The sequence below is a fragment of the Homarus americanus genome, unplaced genomic scaffold, assembly GCF_018991925.1.
Source record: "Homarus americanus isolate GMGI-L3 unplaced genomic scaffold, GMGI_Hamer_2.0 scaffold50974, whole genome shotgun sequence".
Lineage (NCBI taxonomy): Eukaryota > Metazoa > Arthropoda > Malacostraca > Decapoda > Nephropidae > Homarus > Homarus americanus.
In genome coordinates, this window is record NW_024751738.1 from 13,757 (window position 1) to 30,522 (window position 16,766).

At 36.6% G+C, this 16,766-nt stretch overlaps 1 long non-coding RNA gene across 1 annotated transcript; it reads left to right on the plus strand.

Moving 5' to 3' along the window:
• The first annotated feature begins 4,257 nt into the window (after positions 1-4,257).
• On the plus strand, positions 4,258-16,468 carry LOC121854832. Its single transcript, XR_006086644.1, has 4 exons — positions 4,258-4,447; positions 6,068-6,292; positions 8,426-8,569; positions 15,275-16,468. It is a non-coding gene; the product is annotated as an uncharacterized LOC121854832 (long non-coding RNA).
• Positions 16,469-16,766: the final 298 nt, after the last annotated feature.

Here is a 16,766-nt window from a genome sequence, read left to right on the forward strand (position 1 = left end):
GATATTTAACTAAGTCAACACAGAAAAAAATAAATGATAAGAGACATGGGGCTAGGAAACACTGCTATACCAATGACAAAATGTTGAAGGGATGGACACAAATGTTAAGGGCAGCACATAAAGATTGGGTAAAGAATGGTAGAAGAGAAGAAGATAGGGAAATCTTCATGGATATAGCCAAAATATGTGGGCAGGCTAGGAAGGAGGCAAGGGAGAAATATTGGCAAGATTTTGCACAGCACATTGGGGAGAGTAAAAATCTCAAAGAAATATGGCAGGATATTAACAAAATTAGAGGAAAAAGGAGTAATTTTATTAGCCATCCTCATCCAGAGGAAGAAGCTAATAAACTGGTTGACAAATGGGCTAAAGCAGCAAGTGTTGCCTCCCTGCCTAACAGGACAATAGAAGCATTAGATGAGTGGCAAAATGAAAGAAAAGGATTTATTTCATCAGCTCTAAATATTTGTGATGTAACATGTGTAGATATTACTAAAGATGAGTTATTAAATGCTGTTAAAAAAGGAAAATCTACAGCACCAGGCGAAGATGGTGTGACATATGAAATTTTGAACTGCTTAGTTGGTCTGGAAAATAGTCCATTATTAGATTTATTCAGCATGAGCTATGCAGAGGGTAGATTACCAACAGAATGGAAGAAAGCGATAGTTATTCCTTTCCCTAAGGCAGCTGGTGGATACAGGCCAGTGTCTTTAACATCTTGTTTTTCCAAGATGATGGAGAGAGTATTATTAAATAGGCTTGTATATATTGTGGGGGAAAATCTATCTTGTAATTTATTTGGTTTTTTGGAAGGGAAATGTACTTCAGACTGTGTTATAAAATGTTTATCAAATGATGCAGACAGATGTAGAGTTTTTGTGGATTTACAAGGAGCATTTGATAAAGCTCACAGTGAAGTAGTTATGAATGAACTGGCTGCTCTAGGGGTATCAGGAAAGTTGTTACACTGGATAGGTGACTACTTGCATGGAAGGAGAATCTGTGTATGGTATCAGGGATGTTTGTCTGAGGAAAGAGCACTTGAACTAGGCACTCCCCAAGGGGGAGTATTGAGTCCAATGTTATTTAATGTGTTAATGAACAAGATAGCCTCACACAAATATCCCAAAGGAGTTGTAACCATCATTTATGCAGATGACATCTTATTTCAAGGAAACTCTGTAAAAAATTTGCAGATTGCATTAAATAATTTTAGTGTTCTTTCTCAAAAGATGGGCTTAGTTATCAATGAAGAAAAAACCAAGTGTGAATGTAAAGGAAGAGGAACTGAATCCGTTTTTCTAAATGGAAAAATTGTAGAGAAAGTGTCAAAGTATAAATATTTAGGAATGTATATTGGCTTTACTAGTGAAAGTAAAGAGGCAGAAATATATCATGTCCTCACTCAATGTAGAGCAAGATTACAGCCCTTGAAGGCACTAGCATGTTGTGGTAAAGGTGCTGGGGTACCCATACTGAGAATGATGTATATTTCTACCATCAGATCACTTATAGACTATGCAGCACCTGTCCTCTCTTGTACTGGTGAAGGAAGGCTACGGAAGCTTGAGATCATGCAAAATGAAGCAATGAGAATAATTTTAGGGTGTCAAAAGAATGCAATGATTGAGATAATGAAAATGGAACTAGGGTTACAGAGCATTTCACAGAGGGTCAATGAAATTAATACAGTTGCAGCAGTTCGATTAATGAGAGGGAACAGTGGGGGTAAATTTGTACAAGATATAAATGATGGTTTAAAAGATAAAAGGACCTTCTGTAGGCAAGGCAAGAGAGGATACATGAATGGATTAGTAAATAATATTAAAAAATGTAATCTGGCAGACTGGTGTACAGCTGTTCAGAAGAGTTGTAAGAATCCACCCTGGGAAGAACGAGACGTAGAGTTAGACATAGTGCCTCTCACAATGAAGAAATCATTACATGAACCAGGACAGTTAAGGGCTTTATATGGGAATAAGATTAGTAATTTGCCTAAAATAAACACATTGCATGTATATTGTGACGGTTCAGTTATGTCAAGTGGCAGGGCAGGGGGTGGGATCCTATAAGACAGTACACAGAACAAGGAAATGATGACATCAAAATTGGACTTCGGTTGAGCAGTTTTATTTCATCAACACAAGCTGAGTTATATGCAATGTTAGTAGGATTGGAAAATGTTGTAAAGAGGTATAAAGATGCATATTTTTTTGTTGATAGTAGGGCAGCTTTGGATTCTTTGAACAGTGGGAGTCCAGTCTTTGGACACATTATTGGTTCATGTAGAAAATTAGTAAATACAATAAGGAAAAATGGCCATAATGTTCAATTTGTATGGGTCCCTTCACATGTGGGGATTGGTCTTAATGAAGCAGTAGATATAATAGCAAAAAGAGCCACGGAAAAGGCCGAGATCGACATAATATGTACTAAAACCTTGAAGCAATTAAGGAGCAAATTACGGAAAATACAATCAATAGAAGATAATTTCAAAAGGAATGAAATATACGAGAAAAGTGAAACAATGAAACATTACCATCATGTTCTCATGAACACAAAATTTACATATGGGAAAGATAGGAGTAGGTGGAAAGATTCAGTGTATATGAGGTTAAGATTAGGATATAAATATTATTGGGAACTTGGAGCTGAGAGAAGTGAACAGGATAAAGAATGTAGAGTTTGTAGAACATCCAGATCCCATACCCTGCCACATTATATACTGGAATACCCATTGCTTAATGTATATAGAAATGCCCATATAAATAATGTCCCCATGCAAATAGAGTGGATGTTTGGAAATGGGAAAATAGATGAAATATTAAAGAAATATAGAAATTTTGCATCTAGAATATAACTATGTATTATAACTAATTATATGAAATATTAGGGATTTATGTGAGTCCTGAGAGGGACATTCCTGGAATGGGGTGAGGATGACTTATGTCACTTCATCCCTTTGAGATGTATTAATGTTTTTTTGTATCTCAATAAACGTATCAATCAATCAATCCTAAGATGTCTCCACACACAACGCTTCCGTGACGCCTGTTGGACCACCACTCCACGACCCCCTGACGGAGACACGATGATCCTCCCAATACTAGCCAGTTATTTTGTAAAAAACATTGATTATGTGTTAAAGGAATATCCTTCCTTTCTTAGGTTTTAGTAAGCCCCTTTATAATATTTATGCTGTATATACTTGTCACACTTGCCAGATGCATCTGATGTCATTGTACAGGGGTACCTAGTGACAGCACTAGGATCCCGCTTCCTCTATCAAGGAATAAACAATTGAAATTGAAAATTGAACTGCACAGGCTAGCTAGCTGCAGCACTCATACTGTATTCCTGCCAGAAGTAGTGCTTGGCAGAGATGCCAAGTACGATGCTGTTACCAGCTTTGGACTTCTGACCCCAGGACTCGGCTGAATATGCTGTAAATGTTGTTCCTCTTTAATGGTCGTTAATTATGCCTGCACATCTCTTCATTTCCGATTTAATGGAATATTTCTGCTGGTTACCGTCATTTAATTTGGTTTATTTTAGGCATGATAAAGGATTAATGTGTGGCTGTGCATTATTGCATTTATAATGTGCTTGGTGGGATTTTTTGGGTGGAGGCCATATGTGTTTTCATAATGGAGTTTTGTTTTCTATGTATGATGATATTTAACCTTTCAGGAGCAAAATAAGGAACATGTGCTGGAGGTGTGTGTCATCTCTGGTGCTTGGTGGCTCAAGCTATGCGAGCAGGCTGCATAGTTAATTGTTTTTGCTGTGTATTCATACACCAGGCCACGTGAAAGAGTTCTCTCTGTCTGCTTTGATCTGTTGCGTTGTGTGGTAGTGTCAATACTGTGTCAAAATGTTTTTTGTAATGCCTCCTACTCATTCACACATTTTATACACACACAATCACAAAGTTTAGCAATTATTAAAATATTTGTGTCGGTGTGTCTTTATAGTAAGTGAATTTTTTACACCCATGGTGAATCAATAACTGAGCAAGAATTATAGTACAGTACTCTATTTTGACCTTAACATGCAGAGGTCAGCTTATCTTGTGTTTTTTTCACAGGAAGATTACTAAAAGATGTGGCATCATATGGTATAAACGATATATTTGCTATTTTTTACAGTATAATCACAGTCAAGAGATGTAAGCCTGGACTTGTGCACCATGCAGTGAGTGGTGATGAAGCTGACTCATAGATGGCGCGGGTGGCAGCATCACTCCGCTAGTTGCTCCTCCGGGTAAACAACGCCCTGGTCACTCAGGTCGACGCCATTGTGGTTGCACGGAAGATAATTGTCAAGAGCATCAAGCGTCCCCTGAACTTATACAGGATACAATATATTCTGGTGATACAGCCCCGTGAATGTATACAGGATACAATATATTCTGGTGATACAGCAGGGAGGCCTATTGCACAATGTAAGTCCACTTAACCAAGGTTAATTTAGGGAAGTCATCCAAAGAGTATTTCCATTATGGTCCGCGATAAATAGATCCTTAGTCATTAAAATTACCATCCACTTTTGTGTTGCCAAGGTGTAGAAAACGGCTACCACCAAAAGTTGTTTGTTGATTTTGGTATACTAATTGTTTTGATTATTTTAAGTATATTAATAGAGATGACAACTTTCTATTATGATTTTAAGTATATTTTTGTTATTTACTCTATCCCGCTCCTCCCGGCGCCATTTTTGTTGTTTATCTCTCGCTAATTCCCTCGTTTCCATAAATAATATTGGTGACTCTTCCACGTATTCCTCCTCGCCATTGCTGATTTATATCAACCTTAAGTTGTTTAACACATAAATTAACACGATAATGCATAGAACCTGACCTAACATACCCAACCTATGGGTATGTTAGGTCAGGTGTTCTCTGCATATTGTCGCTTCCATTTTTGTGTTTAATATGATAGTAAATTTGTATAAGCGCACCCAACTTTGTTGGAAGTCAAAAAATAAATTTTTCAAGTGTATTTGTGTGTGTTTAGATCGGTTATGACCTTCATTTCCGTCGGAAATTTTCCGTTTTTTTTTTTCTCAACTTTTTGTTGTTGGGGCGTTTTCCGAAAAAAAAATAATGGCTAAGCGAATACAAAATGAAAAAAAGAAAACACTAGAAAAACATAAACCAAACCTAACCTAACCTAACTGACTCACCATGTGATGGAATCACTAATTCTTACCCTATTGGCCTGGTTCTCGTGCGTCATTGGAGTTACCACAATGCCTCATATGTTGTTCTGGACATTTACATTCGTTCTTGCACTTAAGACACTTTACTGAGGTCGGGAGAACACCATGAGATCGATAAATTGCTATAATTTCTTCTTTTTAAAAAAAAAATGCAATTAACTCCATATAATTGAAGTGACACCCATCGCAGACTTCCATGGTCAGAAATGAATTTGAATTTCGAAATATGAGACTCGAAATAAAAATCAATTTTGATTGGCCCAAAAATACCTTTAATTAAACCAAAAATCATTTTAATTGGTTGCAAAAAAAAAACCCTCTTGATTGGCCGCGTGACGTGTACGGGAACACATGCGCGTGATGATTTATGAAGGAGACACGCAGTGTGGGAGGTGAGGTAGACGATAATGGTGGAAGATTAATGGAAGAAAATAGAGAAAATTTTGGATACTCTATCTCCGTTATTATACATTTGTGTCGGTAATGTAATAGATAAAAATTATCTTGTAATTAGACGTCTTGTATGACACTAGATTAGGGGTAGGAATGTCCGGTGCAAAAGTGTAATAATACCAATATGATGTTAGTGTGTAGAAAAATTTCAACCAATTCAGACAAGTCCTTCTGGTGGTAGCCGTTATCTACACCTTTACCTTTTGCACCAATACGCTGCCTCGTCAAAGAAGAGAACATTCAAGGTGATACTCTCTATTTTTTAATAGATTTTATGTTCGTTAGCTCGTGTTTATTAACTATTTAAAGGTAAATATATGGCTAGTTCTGTGATGCAAACACCATCAATTCTTCGGCTTTTTCAATCAATTAAATGGTACTATGATTTCAGGCTTGATGATGATGTAGGAGATATTGAAGAAGCTGTTGGTGATAATTATGAAGTGGCAATGGTGAGATGACCTGGTGAAATGAGAGATGAACCCTCGTCCTCCCTGTGGTGAAATGAGAGGAGATGATCCCTCGTCCTCCCTGTGGCGAGATGAGAGATTAACCCTCGTCCTCCCTGTGGTGAAATGAGAGATTAACCCTCGTCCTCCCTGCGTCGCCTCAGTAGGTAAGAGCAACCTCTAAATTATATGTTAACATTTTATATAACTCAATAATTATATCAGTAAGTTTGTTTAGCACATAATTTTTTGTTATTTATGATGAAAATACTTATATAGTTTATTCTTGTTTACCTTAACTAACTAAAACCTTATTATTAGTTTATTACCATGAAATTGGGTAATTTGGTGACGTACTTAATTCAGTGTTAATGTCTTATATTTAACATAAACCAAACCTAATATATCAAACTTTGTCATACTTGAAGGTAAGGTATTGTAAGATGGTTAGGTTAGGTTGGGTTTGGTTGTTAGGTTAAGTTTGGTTGGTCGGGTTAAGTTTGGCTGGTTAGTTTGTTTGGTTTGTTAGGTTAAGTTTGGTTGGTTGATGATTTGTGGCTTTTAGACAGATTTGTAAAGTAACAAAATAAATGTTACTTGAGTATTGTACTCGAGTAACATTTTTGGGTGTTTACTTTTTAAAAATTACTACTACAGGTTGTACCACTCTATAGTCCGGCATTCTGTGGTCCGGAACGATTTTAGTTTGTCCAATAGGTAGATAGGCAGTTATTTTTTTTTTTTTACTAATCTGAATTATTATTATTATTACAGGAGTATTAAATTTTTGCCCCTCAGGCCCCAATGTGGGTCAGTGACCTATGCCCTGGTGGGCTAATCCCCTTAAAAAAAAAGCAGCGAGAAATTAAGGTTTGTTTATATCCGGCAGTTCGGTTGCTCTCTCTCTCTCTCTCTCTGCTTGTCTATACAGAGTACAACATTTAACCCTTCAATATATATGAGGCAGTAAATAAGTGTTGCTTTCATATTCTTATGTAGAGTAATGACGATATATTTTCACATGTGCGCACTTACATACGAGCAGTCTCACTTTTTTTTTTACCATTAATGGTTAGCTACTTATATTGTTCCATTTATTAACATTAAATAACATTACAGGTACTTCAAGCAACCATATTCATTTTTTACATTAATTTTACTACAGCTAAACTCAGGGTCTTATTTTCTTCAGTTTTATATGTAGAACCAATCAGTCACTGGTTTCGTAAGCTTTAACATAAACAATGCCGGCAGCCGTCTCGTCTCCTCTAATATTCCACGTATTATTAATAAATTGTATTGTTAATTTTGCACACACGTACATTAATTCAATAAAAACAAATTCAGAAACATTAATTAAAATATATATGAACAGTAAATAAGTGTTGCTTTCATATTCTTATGTAAAGTAATGACGATATGTTTTCACGTGTGCGCATGCGCACTTACATATGCGATCTCTCTTTTTTCTTTACCATTATCGTTAGCTACTTCTATTGTTCCATTTATTAACATTAAATAACATTACTTAAAACAACCATATTAATTTTACTACAGCTACAGCCAAGGTCTTATTTTCTTCAGTTTTATATGTAGAACCAGTCAGTCACTGGTTTTGTAATCAACGAAAACAATGCTGTGTCATTTCCTCGTGTGTTTTAATATTCTACGTATTATTAATGAATTGTATTGCTCATTTTGCACACAAACATTAATAAAATAAAAAAGACATTCAGTAATAAACAATAATGAATCTTTTGTACATAAGAGAAATGACGCTGTTTACACGATTATGCACGTCGTCTGCACGTTGGCGGGCCATTCAAACCTGTCGAAATTCAAGTTTCCGCCGTCAAAATTTTTATTTATTTATTTTTTTGTGTGTTCCAATAAAATACATTAAGAATTAAAAACTCGCGAAATTTGAGAAGGTACTATACGACATTTAACCCTTCAATATGTCTTCAAAGAGACCATGACGCAGAGAAAGTGGTGCTAGTGCTTCCAGGCATAAGCACAAGTCACTATCTATCCAGGAAAAGGGTGAATTTCCATGGTCCGGCACCGGTCAGGTCCCGAGGTTGCCGGACTAGAGGGGTACAACCTGTACTTGGAAATTATAAATAAAATAATTTGTAGAATTTTCTGTGGCCAAAAATACTGTTTTATTTTAAATCCCAGTCAAATAACCTGTGGTTATTAAGCCAGATACTGGTCAAATAACCCCTGCCTATAATATAATAGTTTTACAGTGCAGTGTTGTGTATTATACTGTACATAGTTATTTTTCTTATTTCCAGGAAGTTTCAAGGACCAACAACACATCTCGGTATGACAAGCTAAGACTCAACTAAACAAACTGATGAAACACCTCTGACCTGTGGGACACACTTGTATGTGATGCCATCAACAGCAACTGATGAAACACCTCTGACCTGTGGGAGGTGAGACTTATACAGATATTCTGTTACTTAACATCATGTTATCTAATGCTTGTGTTTATGTACTGTACAGTACTGTAGTATTTAAAACATGAATTACACTGTGCCAGTAAATTATAAATCCTCTTTATATGCCTTTTCTCAAGAATATCGGCTAACTTTATAATTTAAGCATTTTATCGTTCACTTTCCAGAAAAGAAAACATCCAGTAACAGTATTCCCAATCAAAATTCCTGACCCCTTATCTTGTGTTTGAGTACATGAGGGCATGGCATAGATTTTGTTTAAATTTCATACAAAGATGCTCGTTTATATGCTGATTAAGAATATAGATTTAAAATACACAATCGTGTATTCCTCTGAAAGTGTGCATTTATGTAAATGTTTATAAAAGAGAGAGTGTGTGTTTATATGCATTTGTGTTTGTTTAAAAGTGTGTGTGTGTTTTGTATAAATATTTGAATGTGTTTTAGTGTAAAAGTGTTAGTGTTAAGTATACAAGCTCTTGTGTAACATCAGGTATAAAAACAAATGTCAAGATTAGTTATTGCTTAAACTTGACTCAAAATTAACCTTTTGGCCACCCACTAGAGGTGGTCATTGAATTGAATTGAAACAGTTTATTAGCCAGAAAAACACAGATCCAGAGTGGATAATAATAACAATATTAACATGGCTGAGCCAGTTGAGAACCTGAGCTGCACCTGATTATAGTAATATACTATACATTTATCTCAAGGAAATATTATGTAACATTTAGTATCATCTGGAATAGTACAATAACATGGTGGTAATAAGAACATCTCATAATGTTACCACGGTTATCACTTCAATATTTATTTATTTATTTATTATATATATATATATATATATATATATATATATATATATATATATATATATATATATATATATATATATATATATATATATATATATATATATATATATATATATATATTACCCTATATACATAAATTACAGTGAAATTGAAGAACATAAGTATAATGGGGGAGCAGTACAGTATGGGTTGTACGGATGTAAGGTTGAACAAGAGGACAGAGCTGTCAGGATTATGTCTAGTTGGCAAATACAGCTACTCCTCGACTTACGACCACCCTTACATTCGACCGCCCCAGTCGTACCAAATTTTTTCAAATTACATCTTTTCGAGTCCCGACGTTAGTGATTGCACTGTATACTGACAAAAAAAAATTTTGGAATTCCATTTTAAATTTCTGGCATGCTTAAAGTGAGAGTTTTGTGGTGCTGAGAAGAAAAAGAGACACCCATTTTAGATTTTCTATGTATCATCACATTTTTGACTTCTGACCAATTCGACTTACAACCTGGATTTGGGTCCCTAACCCCATCGTAAGTCAGCAGTGGCTGTATGTTTATTGCAATGATAATTTCCGATAAAACGGTTTTGATGGTACAATAAAAGCTGGTATTGTAAATATACAGCTCCTCCCCGACTTAGACGGGGTTATGGACCCAAATCCAGGTCGTAAGTCTAAAATGCTTAAATAATACATAGAAAATCTAAAATGGGTGTCTCTTTTTCTTCTCAACATCACAAAACTCTCAACTTTAAGCTTGCCAGCTATTTTAAAGTGAATTACAAGCAAAAATTTTGTCTGTACTGACATTGGGACTCGAAAAAACGTAATTTGACAACATTTTGGAACGACTGAGGCAGGTCGTAAGTCGGGGAGGAGCTGTAGTAGGTATTGCAAGAAATATTAATACTTAGACAAAACTGTATATATTTTTTAAGAGATGATTTAAAGGAAGGGAGTGTAGTCTTTGCTCGGATGGGTGGGGGTAAGTTCTTTCACACCGTGATATTTTATGGAGGTCTGGGACTGAGAGGAGCACATAGGGGGTGGTCTTAGTAGCTCTGGGTGCCTTTAGTTGTATCTCTGATTATTCCGGAACTGGAAATAATTATTGTCAAGCAAGTGATTGATAGATTGTAAACAAAGAGGGCACAGCAGTAGCTGTTAATATCTTCGAATTTTAACATTTTCAATTTAGCAAATTTTTCGTTAGTGTGATCTGTTTTTTTCAAGTAGGTCATTGTCCATACAACTCTCTTTTGTGCAGTAACCAGAGAGTGTGCTTTTGAAGAGCCAAAGGCCCCTCATAGTGTGTGACAGTGTATCAGGTGTTGGTAAACAAGATCATGATAGATTTCTTTCATTGCTGTGAGAGTGAGTGACTGTTGTGTGTGATACATGAAACTGCACTGTTTGATGACTTTTCTGTGAATGTCTTGTATGTGGTTTCTCCAGTTAATTTTCTCATCAACAATAACTTCGAAGAATTTAGTATTTTGTTCGCTTTTGAGGACTATATTACCAAGGTACAGGGGGTTCAAGTCTGGGGGTAAGTTTTTTCTTCTGTGAAAGATCGTGTAGTGGGTTTTCTCAAGGTTTAAGGTCAGTTTATTATGTATTACCCAGGTCCTGACTTTAGTTAATTCAGTGTTCATAGTTCTCATCAAGGAATGGAGGTCTGAGTTGCTGGCATAGAGATTACTATCGTCTGCAAATAAGTTGTATTTTATGAGTGAGCTGGCGTGGACTATGTCGTTTATGTGTACTGTACAACAAAAACAGTACTGGACCGAGAATGATGAGGAAAGGTCTCTGTAGGATACCTCCTTTGTTGTTGACAGTCTTGTCTAGGACTATTTTGAAGCACAGTACTGTTCCTGCTGATTGGTTTACTAGTCTCTGTGTGAAGAAACATTTCCTTACGTCATTCTGCATGATAAGTTTGTAAGCTTAGAGTCATGCTCCATTGTATTGGTGCATGACATCTAAAAAGAATGGCCGGGATTCATGTTTTCCATCCCTTTTAAATTTTGAATGTGTATGAGTTGTGCCTTTTTGTGTCTTGTCTGAAGGGTTGTTAGTCCTCCGGCCCTCAGTTTATTTGGATAACCAAGATGACAGAGTTCAGGGATTATTTTAGTCACCATGTTGCACCTTTTCTAATGATGTTTGGTCTTTTTGAAGGTAGTGTTTACATGCCATGTATCCAGTAATCCAGACTGGGACATACTTGAGATCTGTACAGTTAAAGGAGCATTTTCATATCTTTGTATTTGAAGGCTATGCTTTATAATTCCCAAATCTTAATTTTTTTTTTTTTTTTTCACTACTGCCTCCACTTGTTCTGCCGCCTTCAGTGACTGATCTATGACAACACCAATATCTTTCTCCTTATCGACAGTATCCAGGAAAGTGTTACTAACAGAATGGTGGTGATTTAGGTTGTTGCATCCTACATGCAGAGTCTTGCATTTTGTGTTGTTAAAGGTCTTATGCCAGTCTCAAGACCATTTGAACAGCTTGTGCAGATCTTTTTGCATGGTTGCTACATCGTCTTGTCTTGCAACCTTCCCAAATATCTTCATGTCATCCACAAACTTAACAATATGTCTTGATGTAATTTCATCTATGTCATTTATGTAGATCTCAACAGGTTGGATTCAAGAATAAAACTTTGTGCTATACTACTGAGAAATGTTTTCCATTCTGAATGTACTCCATTTATGACCACCCTTTGTGTCTTGTCATTGAACCTGTTGTTAATGCACTTTAAAATTTTGCCTATGATTCTATGTGGCTGGATTTTAGAGACTACCTGTGAATGTGGGTCTTTGTCAAGTGCCCTTAAGTCCACGTATTATGCCCGAGATCAAAGGTTTGCTTGACCCCAAATAAGATAAAACAGCACACTTGCATCAGAAAACAGTCAGGATAAGTCAGTTCAGAGACTCCGTTCCACCACGGGGATCAAAATTTTGACAGTGACTGTACTACTCATCCACTGGTAGACCTTGGTCCATGTAATGTGTTACCATTTCAAGGAAATTGAATAAGTGTGTCAAACAGGATATTCTCTATGGAACCGTGTGATACATTGATCAGACTACTCGGTCAGGTGTTGGAAGATTGTGTCCTTCAGAATTTTCTCAAGAGTTTGTGTATATAGTGAGTTGACATAAAGCAAGGGTCAGGTGATTGTGGGCCAGAGTTAGTTTTTCCCTGATGTGGACTTTGTCCACCATTGCTACCTCTGTTGTCAAGAGTATATCCAGAATGTTTTTTCTCTAGTAGGTTCCTTCATGTGTTGTGTCTTGAAGGTCAAGGTATGCTCCTCAGCTTGTATGGTAAGAGTCACCCAGTCTACTGTCTGTTCTGGATGACATTGGAGTCTGTCCACTTCTCCCTGTGAGGTTGAGTCAGCCTTATAACACACACCTACTGTCACCTTGCTTTTTGTTCTCTGTTATTAGTTCACACCAAAAGTAAATTTGGATGATTTAGTTTCATTCGCTCATCATTACTGGTTATTGTCAGGTGCTCCATGACACAGTAGTACACCACCACCTGTCCTTTCTGGATGGTGAGTGATAACCTGGTAAACACATCTTCTCAACCCCAGGATGTCTGCCTGTTCTGTATCCACCTATGCATTTAAGTCCAGTCTTATTAACTAGACTGGTGTCATTCTTGTTTCATTCAGGGTTTTGTTCTCTCGGGGTTACTAGTATTACTTAAAGCTACACTTGTGATGTGCAACTCCTATACAGTATAAATTCCCACATTTCTCACTGTCTCTCCTTCCCTCCTCCACCTCAGGTTCTTTATAATGCGATTGTCTTTGTGTTTGTTTATTTGCAATTGTTCTCGTGACATGTTATGTTAGTCAGTCCCAGGTGCCACGTTATCACTGTGTTGGAGTTGTCTTATTTATTGCTTTAGTTTACTGTATCTTGTTCTTTATCCTCTACACTAGTAATACAGGTACACCACCAATTTTCCGGCACCTTTGGTTCCTGAGCCTTGCCGGACCATCCGTTTTGCCGGATTAACAGAGGTCATATATAATAATTAAGCAATACACCTTTGAGCCACTTGGTATACACCCCTTCCCCCCGGTATTTTTAAAGCACCATGGCTGCTAGAAACTCATCACTCTATCATGTTCAGTACTCTTACTGTCTTTCAATGTTTTTCTAATGCACACTTGCTTCTTGGAACCACTTTCTGCATAGAATCTCGTTACTTTTCTCTTTGCTTCTTTATATCATACACAGTTGACGAACCAATACCATACTGATCACACACCCGTCACACCGAAACACTACTGTCGAGTTTTCTCAAGAGTTCCACCTTATCTTGTATCGATGTGGACTGGTGTTTACGCTTTACACCACCACTGACACTTGTACTTGCCTTTGAAGCCATAGCTGGGGTTAGATATGTCCAAAATAAGCTGAGAATTACACAAAATGAAGAAGCTACCACCAGCAACTGCAGAATAAACAAACAAAGCGAGCGCGGTTAACACGCAATACCATCTGTGGGCAGCCCAGTAAACTAATCTGGAGGTCGCGAGAATTTTGTCCGGGTTAAAAGAGGTGCCGGACCATCCGTTGCCGGAAAATCGGTGGAGTACCTGTAATTAAATCCCTAACTTGGTCTTTTTGTGTTTGTGTGTGTATATAAGTGTCAAAGTGTTTGTGTTTAGAGTACACCCACCTCTCGTTTTACGTGGGGGTCACGTTCTTGAAAACCACCGCTAAATTAAAAAACGCTTAAATTAAACATAAATTTCCCATAAGAATACATGTAAATGGTACAGGTTAAGGGAACCATCAAATGCCACACAGGGTACGAACAGTGCTCTCACTTAAACCAAGCATGCGGCCAACTCACACACACTCCTCTCTGAAGGCCGGTGATCACATTTAATTTCACGTCCATTGTGATTGTTTTTCATGCCTTTTTAGCTTTAGGCGTCCCAGAGGCAGATGTGTGTTTTACAGACATGGTCAATGGGGGAAACAGCATTTAACACTAAAAAGGTACGTGATAAACACAATGCAAATTGGAGCACAGAGAAGTAGTAGTGCTGGTGTGAACTGAGAAAGTGATACCCGGGAAGCTTGCTGGACGTGGTCAAAGTTGTTGTGCAGAATACTTCATTATCTTCACCATTAAATGTAATAATCTTTATTATTACATTATTATAATTATTATTATTATTATTATTATTAATAATATAGAATTTTTGATGTTGATATGACTGCGACTTTATAGTAATAACTTACAAGTACCTCAACAGGCATCACACGCGACTCCACTGCCAGGCGACCAGGTGAATACACGATGCAAATTTAAACTGTCTTGAGCGCGTTATTTAAAAAATAGGTGCGTGTAAATTAGCTTTTGGTATTAATTGAACAATCGCGTTGTTCCAAAAACGCTTAAATCAAACGCACGTAAAACGAGAGTTACCTGTATATAAAGTAAAAGCATAAAATCATTTTAACACCTGTGCTGAACTGATATTCCAGCCCAGGTGTGCCACAAGAAATATGAAGATTAGTTATTACAGAAAAAAAAAATTTAACCCAAAGTTGATTGTAAATACATAAATACCTCTGTCTCATATTTTCTCTCTTAATTATGTTAATAACTTTAAGCTTTGCATATCATCGTTTATCAATTTTGATACCTTACAAATACTAGTTTCTTTTTTACTTTTTCTACTTGTATGTTTCACTTCAGTTAATTAAACTTTTGTTTTGTGTAAGTAGTTTTGAAGAAAGCTACTTTATACAAATTATAATTTGTACAAAGCAACAGTGTAGTACTGTACTTTATTTTAAGTAATACTTCCAGATACTTTCTCCATCACTGTCTAAAGTGGACCTGAATTGAGCTGGACCTGATGTGAACTAGACTAAAGTGGGCTGGACGTGCAAGTGAATGAGATCTGAAGTTAACTGGACCTAAAGGACTAGATGGTAATTACTTGTAATTACTATTTTCTGGTACTTTGAATATTAGGAAGGTTCTACAGGCATTCCCCAGTTTATAAGAGAGTTCTGTTCCTGTAAAACCTTTAGTAAATCAGATAAATTTTCCCATAGACTCCCATTATAAAAGCCAAGATACTTTTCTATAATGAAAATACTAACCCAAAATGTCTTAATCCTTAAGCCCTGGGTGACGTTGCAGAACGTCCGCCTATTTTCCCATGACACAGAGTGAGAGTTAACACTGTGGTGTTAATAACTTTAATAAAGTGAGGATATTACTTCAATAATTATGTAAGAGATAAAATCACAAAGTAACTTCATGAAATTACCGTTTACTGTATCTTAAAGTATAGTTCAAGTCTTAATGATCAAATTTTTATGTAAAAAATTGGGGTCAAACTATACACGCATAATATTTTTGAGGGGTTACAATTTATGCATTTCCATGGGTCATTTACAGTGAATGATAGTACCTGGTACAGTACATGCTTATGGTAGGTTAACCTTACCAGTAAGCTCCTTTATCCTGGGCTTGCCTGTCTACCTCAAGATCATTTTTTTATGTAGCTACAGGAAGAGCAGAACCTTTCACTATACAGTATATGCTGCTTTAAATATACAAATGCCTGATAGAATTGATTTAGATATTTTTCTTTGCATCTGTTTAAATTACTGGGAGATTATCAACTTTCCCCACCTGTGAGCTGTATGCCATGTTATGGTCAGAGTGAGGGAAGAGTGGACAAAAGTTAATTGAGAGGGAAGACTGCTGGAGACATAATTGAAGAGTATTACAGTGAGGGAGGGAAGGCTGGTGATATGAATTAAAACTATACTCAAGTAACGTATATGTGGGAGAAACTTGACTAGAACATAAGACTTTACTGTACTGTTATAAGGGCCTGTGCCTCTTATAACAATTTTACTTATAATCATTGGTAGTGTGACGAGAGGAGGCTCGGGGGTATATGTAATGATAGTATCAAGTAATAGGGAAGAAATAACGGTAGATACTGTAGGTAAATAATAGACACAATATACAAATACAATATTTATTTAAACATTAAAATGGAGATAGGAGAAAGAATATATGTACCAACAGACGAAACCTGGTACTATGCCCTCAGGCTCAACATACTCACACCACTACTGGGTGGACATACTCAATAACACTCACACCACTACTGGGTGGACATACTCAATAACACTTAAACTCTTATCGTAACTTAGCACCATAAAGACCAAGGACAACTGCCACTACAACACTCAGTAGTCAGGAGTGATAATCAAGCAACCGCCATGGGGGTCCTGCCACCATGGGGTACTTTCCAATGAACTCTGAAGAACCCAGT